The sequence below is a fragment of the Cherax quadricarinatus genome, chromosome 9, assembly GCF_038502225.1.
Source record: "Cherax quadricarinatus isolate ZL_2023a chromosome 9, ASM3850222v1, whole genome shotgun sequence".
Classification (NCBI taxonomy): Eukaryota; Metazoa; Arthropoda; class Malacostraca; order Decapoda; family Parastacidae; genus Cherax; species Cherax quadricarinatus.
In genome coordinates, this window is record NC_091300.1 from 61,232,405 (window position 1) to 61,248,218 (window position 15,814).

At 37.8% G+C, this 15,814-nt stretch overlaps 2 protein-coding genes across 2 annotated transcripts in view; one reads left to right on the forward strand and one right to left on the reverse strand.

Moving 5' to 3' along the window:
* LOC128698386 (uncharacterized) overlaps nt 1-11,874 on the forward strand; it is a 98,868-nt gene extending 86,994 nt beyond the window's left edge. The window contains exon 9 of the mRNA XM_070083447.1: nt 11,572-11,874. The gene's annotated coding sequence lies outside the window, so the exon portion shown is untranslated. The remainder of the gene's footprint in view (nt 1-11,571) is intronic.
* The window catches only part of LOC128686057 (uncharacterized), a 185,255-nt gene that overhangs the window by 16,255 nt on the left and 153,186 nt on the right, over nt 1-15,814 (reverse strand). The window contains exons 11-14 of the mRNA XM_070083448.1: nt 13,813-13,864; nt 10,778-10,828; nt 3,969-4,013; nt 2,863-2,908 (exon numbers count right to left, since the gene is read on the reverse strand). The gene's annotated coding sequence lies outside the window, so the exon portion shown is untranslated. The remainder of the gene's footprint in view (nt 1-2,862; nt 2,909-3,968; nt 4,014-10,777; nt 10,829-13,812; nt 13,865-15,814) is intronic.

Here is a 15,814-nt window from a genome sequence, read left to right on the forward strand (position 1 = left end):
CCCGGTCTTCAGTGAAATCATCCCAGTGAACAGGTTTATCTTACTGTTATGTATGTTGTACTTCTCTGACAAAACCAGGCCTGACAGAAGTGACAGGTTATACAAGATTAGAAATGTTTTTATGTATCTCAAACAAAAGTTCAGCATATACTTTTATCCATTCAGGAATCTTGTAATTGACGAGTTTTTGATTTTGTTCAAAGGTAGACTGTCATTCAAGCAGTATATACCGAGCAAGAGGAAACGCTTTGGTATAAAACTGTTTGTACTCTGTGACTGTGACAGTGGCCTGGTGTTGGATATTGATGTATACACGGGAAGTAAAACATTGAAAGATACCAAGATGTTATTGGGTATCTCAGGTGATGTAGTGAGAAACATGATGGCACCTTATCTTGGTAAGGGGCATACATTATATACCGATAACTGGTACAAAAGCCCATTACTCAAGTGATTTCATGTGAGTGAACAAGACAGATGTGTGTGGCACAGTGCGTTCTAATCATAAACATATGCCCAGGCTCAACGCAGGTGTTCGTGGTGATGACGTGCAGGTGTTTAGTGCCAATGACATCATGGCATTAAGGTGGCATGACAAACGAGATGTCACATTGTTGACAACCATTCACCGTAATGAAATGCAAGACAGTGGCAAAGTTGATTAAGTGACTAATGAATGTATTCGAAAACTGGACAGTGATTGATTATATGTGACATGCAGATTGGTTTTGTTGACTGTGTTCGTAAGAGTTACAAGTGGTACTTGAAACTTTTCTTCCATTTCATGGACATTTCAATGCTCAATGCATATAATATGTACCAAATAAAGACTGGTAACAGACCACCGTATGGTGAATTTTGTTTGTTATCAGACAACTCATAATGAAATACCAGGCAAGAACACCTGCTATACAACAAGGTCCTCGAATTACTCAGGATATATCCAAACGTTTGAGGAGGGAAGGTGATCATTTCATAATACAACTTCCTTCAACTCAGAAGAAATTTGCTTAGAAGAGATGTAATATACGACATTTAATGAGACTCCGTGATTATCATTACTAATACGACGTCTCGAGATATAAGACACTCTTACTGATTTTAATGTGTACCTGCATGCCAGCACAGTACGTAAGTTTATTTAGGTACAGGTATACATAAGTATAATTATCAGAGTATATATAAAATATGAAATAGCTTTTAACCCTTTGAGGGTCGACAGGCCCTCTCAGAAACTCGTTCTCAGGGTCGGCCAAATTTAAAAAAAAAATAATAATTTTTTCTTATGAAAAGATAGAGAATGTTTTCCCGATCATAATGACACCAAAATTATGAGATTTGATGAAAAACTTACGGAATTATGCTCTCGCGAAGTTAGCGGTCTCGGCGATGTTTACGCATCGGCGATTTTGCCCAATTTGAGCCCCATTTTGGGCCAATTCCTCTGTACTAGTCGACAAAAAACATGAATATTTCGCTAGATCTACATTTTTTCTATTAAATGAGTGCAAGAAACCACTCATTTACCATTTTCAACTATCCAATACAGTGGTCAGAATTTAGCAATTTTGCCAATTTCACACAAATTTCAAAAAATGCCAATTTCCGAATAGGGTCCAGAACAAACAAGAAATACATTCCTGGCACTAAAATGACATTTCTTCTGTTCATTAGTCACGTCTCAAGGCCCCTCTTACATTCTTTTGCTTTCCACTTTGAATTTTTATTCTCACGAAAAATAAAAGATTTACTGTTATGCAGACTACTGCATTAGTGTAAAAAATGGTATAAATCATATTGGTGCACTTGCAAAAGAATGTTAGACTCACCAGTTGACGTGTATTGGGCGCTTGGCATGATTTGTTTACTTTTGAACTTTGGTAAAAATCAAACATTTCTGCTTCTTTGAGCTCAATTTCAAGGTACTTTTCATTGTAAAACCAGCAAAAATCATCTCCATTTCTGTGATATGCATTCCATTCTATAAAATGAGACCAAGAAAACTAGAATACAACAATAAATACCATACGAAAATACAGTGCAAAGTCGCTGTTTTATGCCAAAAAAACGGTGAAAGTTTTTTTTTTCTCATTATGCACTGTGTGCTGCAGGATTTTTTTTATACTGTGCACACTGACCACATAGACCCATTCTTTCATATGGAGGCCTACCAGCCTTTTCCCGCGAGATTTGACGGCGCTAGAATTTATGCGTACTAGTACGTCAAAAAACCCTGCACGTAAGACGTACTAGTACGTCCGAAACCCTCAAAGGGTTAAAAACACTTTGAAATTCTGGAGTTTCCAGACATAATGGAGAGACTTAGTGCTTATGGATCTCACAGCTAATGTAAACAAACCGGGTGGGGCACGGTGACCGTATTAGAAAGTCAGGTGGGGGGAGCCATATAGAGTTTTCTGGTCATAATTTGAAACGACCGTATTAGCGGAACGCCGTAAAGCGGGGCCCTACTGTACAGTACTACAGTGGTACCCCGAGTTTCAGCCACAATTCATTCCAGACAGCTGTTCGAGTGCCGTTACCAAACGAATTTTTTCCCATAGGGAAAAATGTAAATTAGATTAGTCCGTTTCAGACCTCCAAACATACATTAAGACTACAAATGTTTTAAGGTAAGTAATGAATGTACTGTGTATTTCCTTTTTGTTTTTTTTAATGCCTAGTTTTATTACTAACTTAATGCAAGTTCATGCAAACTTCTTGTCTGGCATTTATATGCATTTATTAGTGGAAGAGAATGGCACTCTGCTTTCCGGCAATATAAACTGGAACCTAACCTGCCATACAAGCAGAGCTCTACTGTACAAAAGAAACGAAGGTTACTATTTTAACAACTCTTACCTTTCACACACTGCTGGTTGCTTCCTTAGAGTTCCACATTTTCCATCTGCAAAGATTTCTCTTAATAAACACTTCAAAACTACAAAAATAATAATCAAATTCTTACTTCAGATTAAAATTCATTAATATCTTGCTTCTTGGCAATCTTAAGGTGTCTTAAGGCAGTTGCAATATCATACAAGGTGTCCTAAGGCAGTTGCAATATCACGCAAGGTGTCCTAAGGCAGTTGCAATATCACGCAAGGTGTCCTAAGGCAGTTGCAATATCACGCAAGGTGTCCTAAGGCAGTTGCAATATCGCATAAAATGTAAGTTTTACAATCAATTATACAGCATTTTATCCAAACACCAAAGATTTAGCTTCAAATTATTCCTATAAGAGTTATTTTAATAGCAGTGGATAACCAAATTCATTAACAGCAATCACACATTAGTAACAGGTCTTTTAAAATTATCAATAACAACATTAAGATAATGCAATATAATCAGGCTTTCTCTGAAGGTCGGTAGCCCAAATTCCATGGATGAAGAGCCGTTGACCGATATCAAAACATACTACAGGGGATGAGTTGGGAAGAACTATACCCAAAGGGGGCCATGATGCCTGAATGGCAATACTGAATGACAAATGAAGGAAGGTTAGATCCAATATCATGGAACAAGAGCTTCTCACTAACATCAAGTAATGCCTTGAAGGGCCCTTGATAGAAAAAAAAACATGACGAATCCCAATAAACAAGACCCGGAATCTCCTGTGTTGTAGAGGGAACACTGGAAGAACCTATAATTAAGTCATTGGAGGGAACACTCGAAAACCTATGATTTATTCATCAAAGGAAACACTACCAGCTTGCTCATCATTGTTCATGGAATGCTGGGAAAATGGTTTAATTATCATATGTAAGCCAAATTTACCAATCGTAGCATATTCAATAGACTATAATTATGATATGGGTCAACACAAGCCACACTGGCCTCAATGGCCCATTTCTGTGTAACAGTGAAATTGTTTAGTAACTATGGTATATACTAGTATTCATGGAATATGCTAGTATCTACTATGATGAACATCAATGATTCAACATCATTTAAAGAACAACTCTTACCTTGCACACATTACTGGTTATTCCTGAGTGTTCCACACATTCCATCTGAAAAAAAAATTGTCTGTTAATAAACACTTCATAACTACCAAAGTAATCATCATATTCTTATTTTATTATTTATTATCACACTGGCCGATTCCCACCAAGGCAGGGTGGCCCGAAAAAGAAAAACTTTCACCATCATTCACTCCATCACTGTCTTGCCAGAAGGGTGCTTTACAAGTATTAAAAACCATTTGTTTCCATTCACTCCTATCAAACACGCTCATGCATGCCTGCTGGAAGTCCAAGCCCCTCACACACCAGCTTTGTTTCGCTTAGGGCCAGGACATCCAACTTCTTTTCATCTGTTTCTTGTCATCCGCACTACATCCACGCACATTCAAACATCCCAGTTTTATAAAGTTTTTCTTCTTCTCTTTTTTAGTAAATGTCTACAGGAGAAGGGGTTACTAGCCCATTGCTCCCTGCATTTTAGTCGCCTCATACGACACGTATGGCTTACGGAGGAAAGATTCTTTTCCACTTCCCCATGGACAATACAAGAAATAAAGAAGAACAAGAGCTATTTAGAAAACGGGGAAAACCTAGATGTATGTATATACATATGCATGTGCGTGTCTGTGAAGTGTGACCAAAGTGTAAGTAGGAGTAGCACGATATCCCTGTTATCTAGCGTGTTTATGAGACAGAAAAAGAAACCAGCAATCCTACCATCATGCAAAACAGTTACAGGTTTCTGTTTCATAGTCATCTGGCAGGACAGTAGTACTTCCCTGGGTGGTTGCTGTCTACCAACCTACTACCTACTCATCATCATATTCTTACTTTCAGATTAAAATTTATTAACATCTTGCCTCTTAGCAATCTTAAGGAGTCCTAAGGCAGTTGCAATATCACACAAGGTGTCCTAGGGCAGTTGCAATATCACACAAGGTGTCCTAGGGCAGTTGCAATATCACACAAGGTGTCCTAGGGCAGTTGCAATATCACACAAGGTGTCCTAGGGCAGTTGCAATACCACAATGGAAGTTTTACAATCAATAATACAACACTAACACAGGGGCCAGCAAACAACTGGGGAAAATTATCCCAAATGGGGTAAAAATGAAAATCTCAGGGGCAATGAAGGCTCAATAAACATATAAAATTTCACAAAAATTTATTAAACAAACAACGCAAATTACAAGTTATATTTTTCAAACAAATAATTTGTAGTTTAATAAAATAAAAAATCTCATTTGTAGTTATGATTTCTTAAGTTGGCAATGATGTAAAACAGGTAAGGACTGCAGTGGCTGGCAACACCGCAAGTGTCAGCAGTGACTTGGGAGCTGGCACGACAACTGCGTATCCCACTGTTGACACACCATCACCTAACTTTTGGCCTAGTGTCCTATCTCACTATCAATGACTGTTTCTGCTTGCAGTCAATAGAAGTTCATTTTTTATGTCACCTGGATTAATCCTTTCACTGTCAGTCCCATATTATGGCTTTCGAGTCAGTGTCGGTTCCGTAATACTACGCCAAAATTCTAGCAGCTTCATATCTTGCGGGAGAAATCTGGCAGGCCTACATATGAGATAATGGGTCTGAGTGGTCAGTGAACACAGTATAAAAAAAATCCTGCAGCACACAATGCATGAGAAAAAAAAACTCACTGTTTTTGGTTTAAAACAGCAAATTTGCACTGTATTTTCATATGGTATTTATGGTTGTATTCTCGTTCCCTTGGTTTCATTTGATAAAAAGGAAGATATATTACAGAAAGACAGATGATTTTCAATGCTTTACAGATTGAGAGTACCTTGAAATGGAACTCAAATTAGTGGAAATATTCGATTTTTGCTGATGTTCAAGAGTAAACAAGAGGGGCCTGGAGACATGACTAATGAAGAGGAAAAATGTTATTTTTGTGCTTGGAATGTTTGCATTGTTAATTCTTCTTTGAATTGTGTATGAAATTGGCCAAATTACCAATTTCTGATCACTTTATTGGTTAGTTGAAATCTGTAAATTGTTGGTCTTGTACTTAATCGATAGAACAAAAGGAGTTCTAGCAAAATAGCTATGAGTTTGGTTGAATGGAACAATGGAATGGGCAAAAATAGGGCTCAAAGTGAGCGAAATTGTGGATGCATAAATATCACCAAGACTGCCAACTTTGTGAGAGCATAATTCTGAAAGTTTTCCGTCAAATTTCATACTTTTGGATTAAATACCATTGAAAAAAGATTATCATTTCCTGAGAATTTTTTTTTTTAAATTCTTTGACACAGCAAGTTTGTGAGCCATGGTCTCAACTTTCAATGAGCAAGGTAAGGTAGTGTTTTGTGATTTGTCATAACAATTAGGAGTGTACAATGTAATATTTATATTTATATTTTAGTTTTTTATCAGAATATATGATTCCATTTAGAGATATTTTAGTACTCAAATAATAATATAAATGTTTGGTGCCTTTCTTGCCATTTGCAACTCGCTTATCTTTGCGAACAAGGATTTTCCACTCTCATTACAAAAATAGGTTGAACGTCAAAGACAGTATACAAATTGCTCTGACATCAAAAAGTCCTAATCAGTATCGAAGATGAAATCATTGCTCCAGAACCTGAAGCGAAAATGTTTTCAATGATATTCTTTAGTTCCTTAATGAGATTTTTATTAAATTTGTCTGTTGCTATTAATTTCATGCAGTTCATTTTTCATTTTATTATTTTGTTAATTTTGGGTTTTATTTTTAAATTTGCTTTATCACATATAATACATACTTTTCAGTTTGTATAACTATTCTCCATACAAATGAATTCAATAAACTATTTGGAATTTGAACGCTCCTTGTGTTTTTCTGGACTGCGGACTTTCAAGTCTGGCGGGTAATTCCTCTGAACACAAATTTGTTTTGGGGTAATACCCAAAAAAGTTTGCCGCCCCCTGAGCTAACAAAACACCAAAGATTTAGCTTCAAATTATACTTTTAAGTGAAATTTTGATAAATAGCATTGGCTAACTGACTTCATTAACCCTTTGAGGGTTTTGGTCGTACTAGTACGTCTTACGCATAGGGGTTTTTGACGTACTAGTACGCATAAATTCTAGCGGCCTCAAATCTCGCAGGAAAAGGCTGATAAGCCTAGATGTGAGAGAATGGGTCTGTGTGGTGGGTGTGCACAGTAGGAAAAAAATCTGGGACCCAGTGGTGCATTGTGGGAATGCCATCAAAGTACACAATTTCCACCGTGCCCTGCGGTAAGAAGTTCCTCACTCCTCGGCGAATTGGGACACTTTTGTTCCCCAGTGACAGTTCTAATACAGATGGAAGTGACAGTGAAGATGAGTTTCAAGGTTCTGGTGAGGTTTTGACCGAAACTAATGACCCTAATATGGGTAATAGTGAGGAAAACCCAGACAACCCACAGCCTTCCACCTCTGGTGCTGGGCCGTCTTGTTCACGTTCAGTTGTACCAGAATCAAAGAGGAAACTCTATTTTCCAAAATCCCAGACTCAGATGTGAGCATTGGTGATGATAATGATAGTGATTATGAACTACAAGCTCTTCAAACTTGTTCCAAGAATGGAGGAGGAGGAGGAGGCAGAGGAGGAGGAGGCAAGAGGAGGAGGAGGCAAGAGGAGGAGGAGGCAAGAGGAGGAGGAGGAGGAAGAAGAGGAGGAGGAGGAGGAGGAGGAGGAAGAAGAGGAGGAGGAGGAGGAGGAGGAGGAAGAGGAGGAGGAAGAAGAGGAGGAGGAGGAAGAAGAATACGTAATAACAATAATACATAATAATAATAATACATAATAATAATAATACATAATAATAATACATAATAATAATAGGTAATAATAATAATAATATGTAATAATAAATGTTCACCCATGACAGTAACAAGATAAGGGGAGAACATCTGATAAGTGCTGACGTTTGATGAGGGTAAATGAGGGTAGAGCTGATACCAAAAGATGAGATGAACAACGCCCTCCCTTTGTTTTTGCTGGTATACTAACATTTCTGTCTGTCTATTTGCCTGTCTGTCAAGCTCCCTGTCTATCCGTCTAGCTCTCTGTCTCAGAGAGCCACAAGACTGCGTCATCACTTTTACTCACATCTTCAAGCAGAGTATAGCACTTTGTCTGGGTTTCTTGGGTTATCCTAGGTAATTTATACTATGTATACTTGTATTTATGTGTACCTGTGAGACAGAGATAAACAGACAGATAGAATGAGGGAGAAAGATAATTAGATAGAATGGAGGAAGGGAAGCAGCATCGGACCCCATTGTTTTGACAGGCGGGAGGGGGAGTGAGTAATGAGACAATATGTCATTTTGACAGCTGCCGACTCCTGGTAATTTACACTATGGAGGAGGAGGAGAAGGAGAAGGAGGAAGAGTAGGGGGAAGAGGAAGAGGAGGAGGAGGAGGAAGAGGAGGAGGAGGAAGAGGAGGAGGAAGAGGAGGAAGAGGAAGAGTAGGAGGAAGAGGAATAAGAGGAAGAGGAATAAGAGGAAGAGGAGGAGGAAGAGGAATAGTAGGAGGAAGATTAGGGGGAAGAGGAAGAAGAGGAGGAAGAGGAAGAAGAGGAGGAGGAGGAAGAGGAAGAGTAGGAGGAAGAGGAAGAGTATGAAGAAGAGTAGGGGGAAGAGGAGGAAGAGGGTGGAACACTAGTACACTGGTACTGGTACACTAACATTTCTGTCTGTCTATTTGTCTGTCTGTCAAGCTCCCTGTATCTGTCTATCCGTCTAGCTCTGTCTCAGAGAGAGCCACAAGACTGTGTCATCACTTTTACTCACATCTTCAAGCAGAGTATAGCACTTTGTCTGGATTTCTTGGGTTATCCTAGGTAATTTATACTATGTATACTTGTATTTATGTGTACCTGTGAGACAGAGATAGACAGAAAGAGACAGATTGAAAGAGATAGAATGAGGGAGAAAGATAAAACACCATTGTGTATGACACCATGTTTCAGAGTTCCACAAGCTGCAGAACTAATAGGAATATGTTCAGTGACTGTATATTGGTATATATATTACAGAACAATAATAATAAACAATGTTTTGTATTGTTTGTTTTTGTAAACAAGTTTTGTAAACAATATATTGATAATTATGTTTGTGTGCTTATTGTGCTGTATACAACGAATGTATATATGTACATTGCACCTTACTTTGGTCTCATAGGCCACATAAGTTATGTGAAAAAATAAAATAGTGAAAAAAACAACAAACCTTCAAATACAAGTAAACTAAAGTTTACCAGGTGAGCGGCAGTCGTCGCTGTTGCCATACGCGGCTCATTTTCTGCAAACTTCATGCATCCATATCTCCGTAAGTATTGATGGTAAATTTTTTTTGTTTATCCTATAATGTTTAGAAAAAAAAACTATTTTTTCATAAGAAAAAATAATTTTTTTTTTTTTTGAAATTTGGCCGACCCTGAGAACGAGTTTCGGAGAGGGCCTGTCGACCCTCAAAGGGTTAACAACAATCACACACTAATAACGGATTAACTAATTAATAGCAATATCTGAAGATTACAATATAGTCTAAAAAAAATCCTGCAGCACACAGTGCATAATGAGAAAAAAAAAACTGACCATTTTTTTTTAATAAATCAGCGACTTTGCAGTGAATTTTCGTATGGTATTTATTGTTGTATTCTAGTTTTCTTGGTCTCATTTTATAGAATGGAAGACATATTACAGAAATTGAGATGATTTTGACTGGTTTTACAAAGAAAGGTGCCTTGAAATTGAGCTCAAAGTAGCAGAAATATTCGATTTTTACCAAACTTCAAAAGTAAACAAATCGTGCCAAGCATGCAATACACGTCAACTGGTGAGTCTAATATTCTTTCACAAGTGCACCAATAATATTTATACCATTTTTTACACTAATGCAGTAGTCTGCATAACAGTAAATCTTATATTTTTTGTGAAAATAAAAATTCAAAGTGGAAAGCAAAAGAATATAAGAGGGGCCTTGAGACGTGACTAATGACTAGAGGAAATGTCATTTTAGTACCAGGAATGTCTTTCTTGTTTATTCTGGACCCTATTCGGAAATTGGCATCTTTTGAAATTTGTGTGAAATTGGCAAAATTGCTAAATTCTGACCACTGTACTGGATAGTCAAATTTCATAAATGAGTGGTTTCTTGCACCCATTCGATAGAAAAAATGGAGTTCTAGCGAAATATTCATGTTTTTTGTCGACTAGTACAGGGAAATTGGCCGAAAATGGGGCTCAAAGTGGGCAAAATCGCAGATGCGTAAACATCGCCAAGACCGCTAACTTTGCGAGAGCATAATTCCGTAAGTTTTCTATCAAATTACAAACTTTTGGTGTCTTTATGATCGGGAAAAGATTCTCTATCTTTTCATAAGAGAAAATAATTTTTTTTTTTTAAATTTGGCCGACCCTGAGAACGAGTTTCGGAGAGGGCCTGTCGACCCTCAAAGGGTTAAACAGAGGGAACACCGGGAGAACCTACAATTTATTCATCACAGAGAACACTGGGAGAACCTACAATTTATTCAGCAGAGGGAACACTGGGAATACCCACTGGTTCAATCATCAATTTATGAATGCATCCATTGCCCAGACCCATTATCTCATATGTAGACAAAAACTTACCCATTGCCATATATTTGAAGGAACTATAATTATGACTTAGGTTAATGCAAGCCACACTGACCTCAGTGACCCAGGTCTGTGAAACAGACAGTGAAAATTTTAAGTATCTATGGTATATACTAGTATCTACCATGAACCTCAATGATTCAACAACACTTAAAGAACAAGTCTTACCTTGCACACATTACTGGTTGTTGTTCCTTCCTGAGAGTCCACACATTCCATCTGCAAAAATTTGTCTGTTAATAAACACAGTGACTAGAAAAATAATAATCATGTTCTTACTTCAGATTAAAATTCATTAACATATTGCCTCTTGGCAATCTTAAGGTGTCCTAAAGCAATTGCAATATCATCACACAAGGTGTCCTAAGGCAGTTACTATATCACAAAAGGTGTCCTAAGGCAGTTGCAATATCACAAAAGGTGTCCTTCTCGACATACGACCATGTTTTGAATGCCAAATTTATGGCAAATAAACAACTGTTTGTATTTTACGAAGTGTTTATCCTAAACCTTACAGTATAAAATGCAGTACTAACAACATAAAAAGTAAAAAATGAAATACTAAAATAAAACAATAAAATAAAATCATTAAAAAAATGCGATGTTGATATTCAGTAGTAAGGTTCGACTTACGTCTATTTTGACTTACGACTGGTTGGTCGGAACCAAGCTTGGTCGTAAGTCGGATGGTACCTATATATCCCTACCTCGCCTATGGTATTTGTGCCAGGGGATCAACTACAGCCAAGCACATTAAACCTTTAATAACCCAAAAAAAAGGCTGCTGTGCTTATGATTACCAGCTCCTGTGCCAGACAGGACACCCCACCACTTTACAAAAGCCTGAACCTACTAAATATACGCGACATACATTTATATTACTGTGACTACAATATATACAGAACATTAAACTCCAATATAAACCCTCTGCTTAAACTTCTCCTTTTTAAACTCCTTTACAGCTACAACAGAACGCAGTCACACAACAAGGCACAAGGGACTCTTCGACATCCCTCGTTTTAGTCTCTCACTATACAAAAATGCAGTTCACATAAAATGTCGAAGATCTGGAAATCACTGCCTGAACTGGTAAAAGATCCCCTGACAGCATACAAATTTAGGGTTATGCTTAAAAATCATCTCATCTCTCAATACTATCCAAACCAACCAAAACAACTTCTAATCAGTTTGAAGCAACTCTCCCAAATATTATACTATATGACCTCTAGTCTATTAAAACATCTGCCAATCCATGAAATATTACTGTTGGAACCATTTATTGTAATACTGTTTTTATTATGTGCAACTTCAAGATTATTATTCTTATAAACCTCCACCTTGACTACCTCACATCAGTACCCTTTATTTTGCAGGCCCATAAATTTAATGGACTCAAAGCATACTTTTTGAACATGTCTTCCTTCTCCCACTGTGCATCTGGGTTCCTGTTTTCTAGTTCTGACCAATCACAAGCCTTCAGTAAGTTGCTCCAATTAAGTGACAGTGGCATCTCCTCAATTCCGATTGGTTGAGAGACAAAAATGTAAACATTTTGCGCTTGGCATCATCCAGAGCAGTTTTTTTTTCTCGAGTTACACTCATACTCAGGGATTTCACCCAATTCAATGTCGGCAAGCACTGGCTTTTGTGTCTAGTGAATAAATGAATAGTTAAGACATACTTTGATACATAACTGAAGTCTGTGTGAAGCATAATACAAATGTACCACTCAATTGAAAAAAAACTGCAAGGTAAAAGGCCAATAAATTTAAGGGCCTGACCTGCAAGGTCAAAGTAGCAATTTCACTAAATAAATAATTATATTAATTTTTATAATGCATATATGAATTCAGTGGTGGTTTGGGTGTATAATGGGAATTTTTATTTTCCTTACAAAGCAATGAGAAATTGTTTTAATTGCTGCCTCCAAACAGAAATCCAAATGTCTGTGTTTTTGAGGAAAGTGACTCATAACCAGAGTCAGCTGACCTAGAATTGCTTGAGAGTAGTGGTGAATACTTTTCACCAGATGCACATGTGTCAAGTGATGATGAGGAAGAAGACGGGCCATCCAAAAAAGCCTAAATTAGCTAAGGGAAAGAAAGGTATTAGACTCGAGGAATACTCTGATGAAGATCTTTATGATGAACTTGCTCTTCAAGCTCATACAATGGAAACATCTATGCATCAAGAAGGGAAAAAAAAAACTGCTTCACAGCCTTTCATTCTAGGAAATAGTCATCGAGAATGATTATTCTTTCTCAAGAAATTCGTGAAAATGGGAACTGCAAGTTTTATCCCTATGCAATGTGTCCATGTTGTTCTTTGACTCATCTTATATTTTTTGTAGGTCTTAAAAATGTTTGGAAACAAGTTCCATCTATGCTTTTTATATTGTCTATTTGCCTAATTAATTAGAAAAATATTTATTTAACATTTCATTAACATTTACAACTCTGCAACATTTGAAATTTGGCACCCCTTACCGAGCGGGCCCATAAATTTATCGGCTTCAAGTTTTCGCAACTGAACAAAAACTTATTTTTAGAAATCTATTTATATAGGCTCATTTTGCTTACATAAGATACTCTATTCGCCTGTAGTGAAGACATTTCGAATTTCACCTTTTCCTAGAAGTGCCTGGTAAAGGGTTTTTTAATAAATCTTTATCTTAACCACTCATCTTGTCTAGACTTAAGTAGTTATTATGTACTAGGATAAGTCTGCTCAAAATGCCTTGGTATGATAGTTTCTTTCTTTATACTTAACAAATTAAAACTGAAAATACACATTGTAATCTTGCAAAGAAAAAAAATCTTTGTCTTTTTAACACAGGAAAAACTACAATTTATTCATGAGGGAACACTTTGAAAACCTACAATTTATTCTTCAGCAGGAATATTAGAAGAACCAAGTTCAATCTTCAATATTGATGGAATACTGGGACAACCTACTGGTTCATTAATTAGTGGATACTGTGCACACTTATTTCCCAAACTTATTATCTCAAGTGTAGGCCAAAATTTACCCATTGCAGCATATGTAAGGGAACTATAATTATGACTTAGGTCAATGCAAGCCACACTGGCCTCAATGACCCAGGTCTGTGCAACAGACAGTGAAAGAGTTTAGTATCTATATCATGTACAACCATTTATCATGAACCTCAATGATTCAACAACACTTAAAAGAGCTCCTCATACCTTGAACACATTGCTAGTTACTGTTGCTTCCTCAGAGTTCCACACATTCCATCTGCAAGAACATTTATCTGTTAATCAACACTTCATGACGACAAAAATAATCATATTCTTACTTTCAGATTAAAATTCATTAACATTTTGCATCTTGGCAATCTTAAGGTGTCCTAAGGCAGTTGCATTATCATCACACAAGGTGCCCTAAGGCAGCTGCCATATAAAACAAGGTGTCCTACGGCAGCTGCAATATCATCATACAATGTGTCCCAAGGCAGCTGCAATATCCTTACATAAAATGTAAGCTTTACAATCAGTAATACAGCACTTTATACAAATACCAAAGATTTAGTTTCAAATTATTCCTGTAAGTGAAATTTTAATAGCAGTAGATAACTAAATTAATAAACAGTAATCACACACTAACAGATGTAAATATTAATAACGTCTGAGGGTAGATCAAATTCCATGGATCAAGAGCCTTTAACCAGTATCAATACACACTGTGGGGGTGATGAGTTGGAAAGAGCTAAACCCAAAGGGCCCATGATTCTTATAAGACAATACTCTATGATACAAGCAAAGGAAGATCAGACTGAACATCATGGATCAATAGCTTATCATTAACATCAAGCAATGCCTCGTGGGTCCTTTGATGGGAAAAACCACGGTAAATCAGAATAAGCAAGACCAGGAATCCTTTCTGTAGTAGAGCGAACACTGGGAGAATCTGCAATTTCTTCATTAACCCTTTCGGAGTTTCAGCCATACCAGTACAGCTTACACGCCAGTGTGTTTGACGTACTAGTACGCATAAATTCTACCACCTTCAAATCTCATGGGAAAAGGCTGGCAGGCCTAGATGCGAGAGAATGTGTGTGTGTGTGTGTGTGTGTGTGTGTGTGGTCGGTGTGCGTGGGAGAAAAAAATCTGGGACCCAGTGGCGCATTGTGGGAACGCCATTTTAGTAGACCTTGTTCACTATCCCTCGTGGTAAGAAGCTCCTCACTCCTCGGCGAATTGGGACACTTTTGTTCCCCAGTGACAGCTCTAATACAGATGGAAGTGCCAGTGAAGACGAGGTTTCAAGATTTTGGCGAGGTTGTGACCCAAACTATTTTTTATTATTATCACACTGGCCGATTCCCACCAAGGCAGGGTGGCCCGAAAAAGAAAAACTTTCACCATCATTCACTCCATCACTGTCTTGCCAGAAGGGTGCTTTACACTACAGTTTTTAAACTGCAACATTAACACCCCTCCTTCAGAGTGCAGGCACTGTACTTCCCATCTCCAGGACTCAAGTCCGGCCTGCCGGTTTCCCTGAACCCCTTCATAAATGTTACTTTGCTCACACTCCAACAGCACATCAAGTATTAAAAACCATTTGTCTCCATTCACTCCTATCAAACACGCTCACGCATACCTGCTGGAAGTCCAAGCCCCTCGCACACAAAACCTCCTTTACCCCCTCTCTCCAACCTTTCCTAGGCCGACCCCTACCCCGCCTTCCTTCCACTACAGACTGATACACTCTTGAAGTCATTCTGTTTCGCTCCATTCTCTCTACATGTCCGAACCACCTCAACAACCCTTCGAAACTAATGACCACAATATGGGTAATAGTGAGGAAAACCCAGACGACCCTCAGCCTTCCACCTTTGCTGCTGGACCATCTTGTTCAAGTTCAGTTGTACCAGAATCAAAGAGGAAACTCCTATTTTCCCATATCCTGGACTCAGATGTGAGCATTGGTGATGATAGTGATAGTGAATATGAACTACAAGCTCTTGAAACCAGTTCCTGTAGTGATAGTGAAGTGGAATACTCTCCAGTGAAGCGTCAGTATATGCAACTATATATGCACTTTGGTAGTGTGCCATATGCTATTCCAAGGGGAAGGAGTACATCTTGGAGTACATCCCATGGCTGTACAACAGGAAGAGACAGTGAAAATGACGATGATAGTGTTGCAATTGAGATGGAAAATGTGCATGGTGGTGGTAGT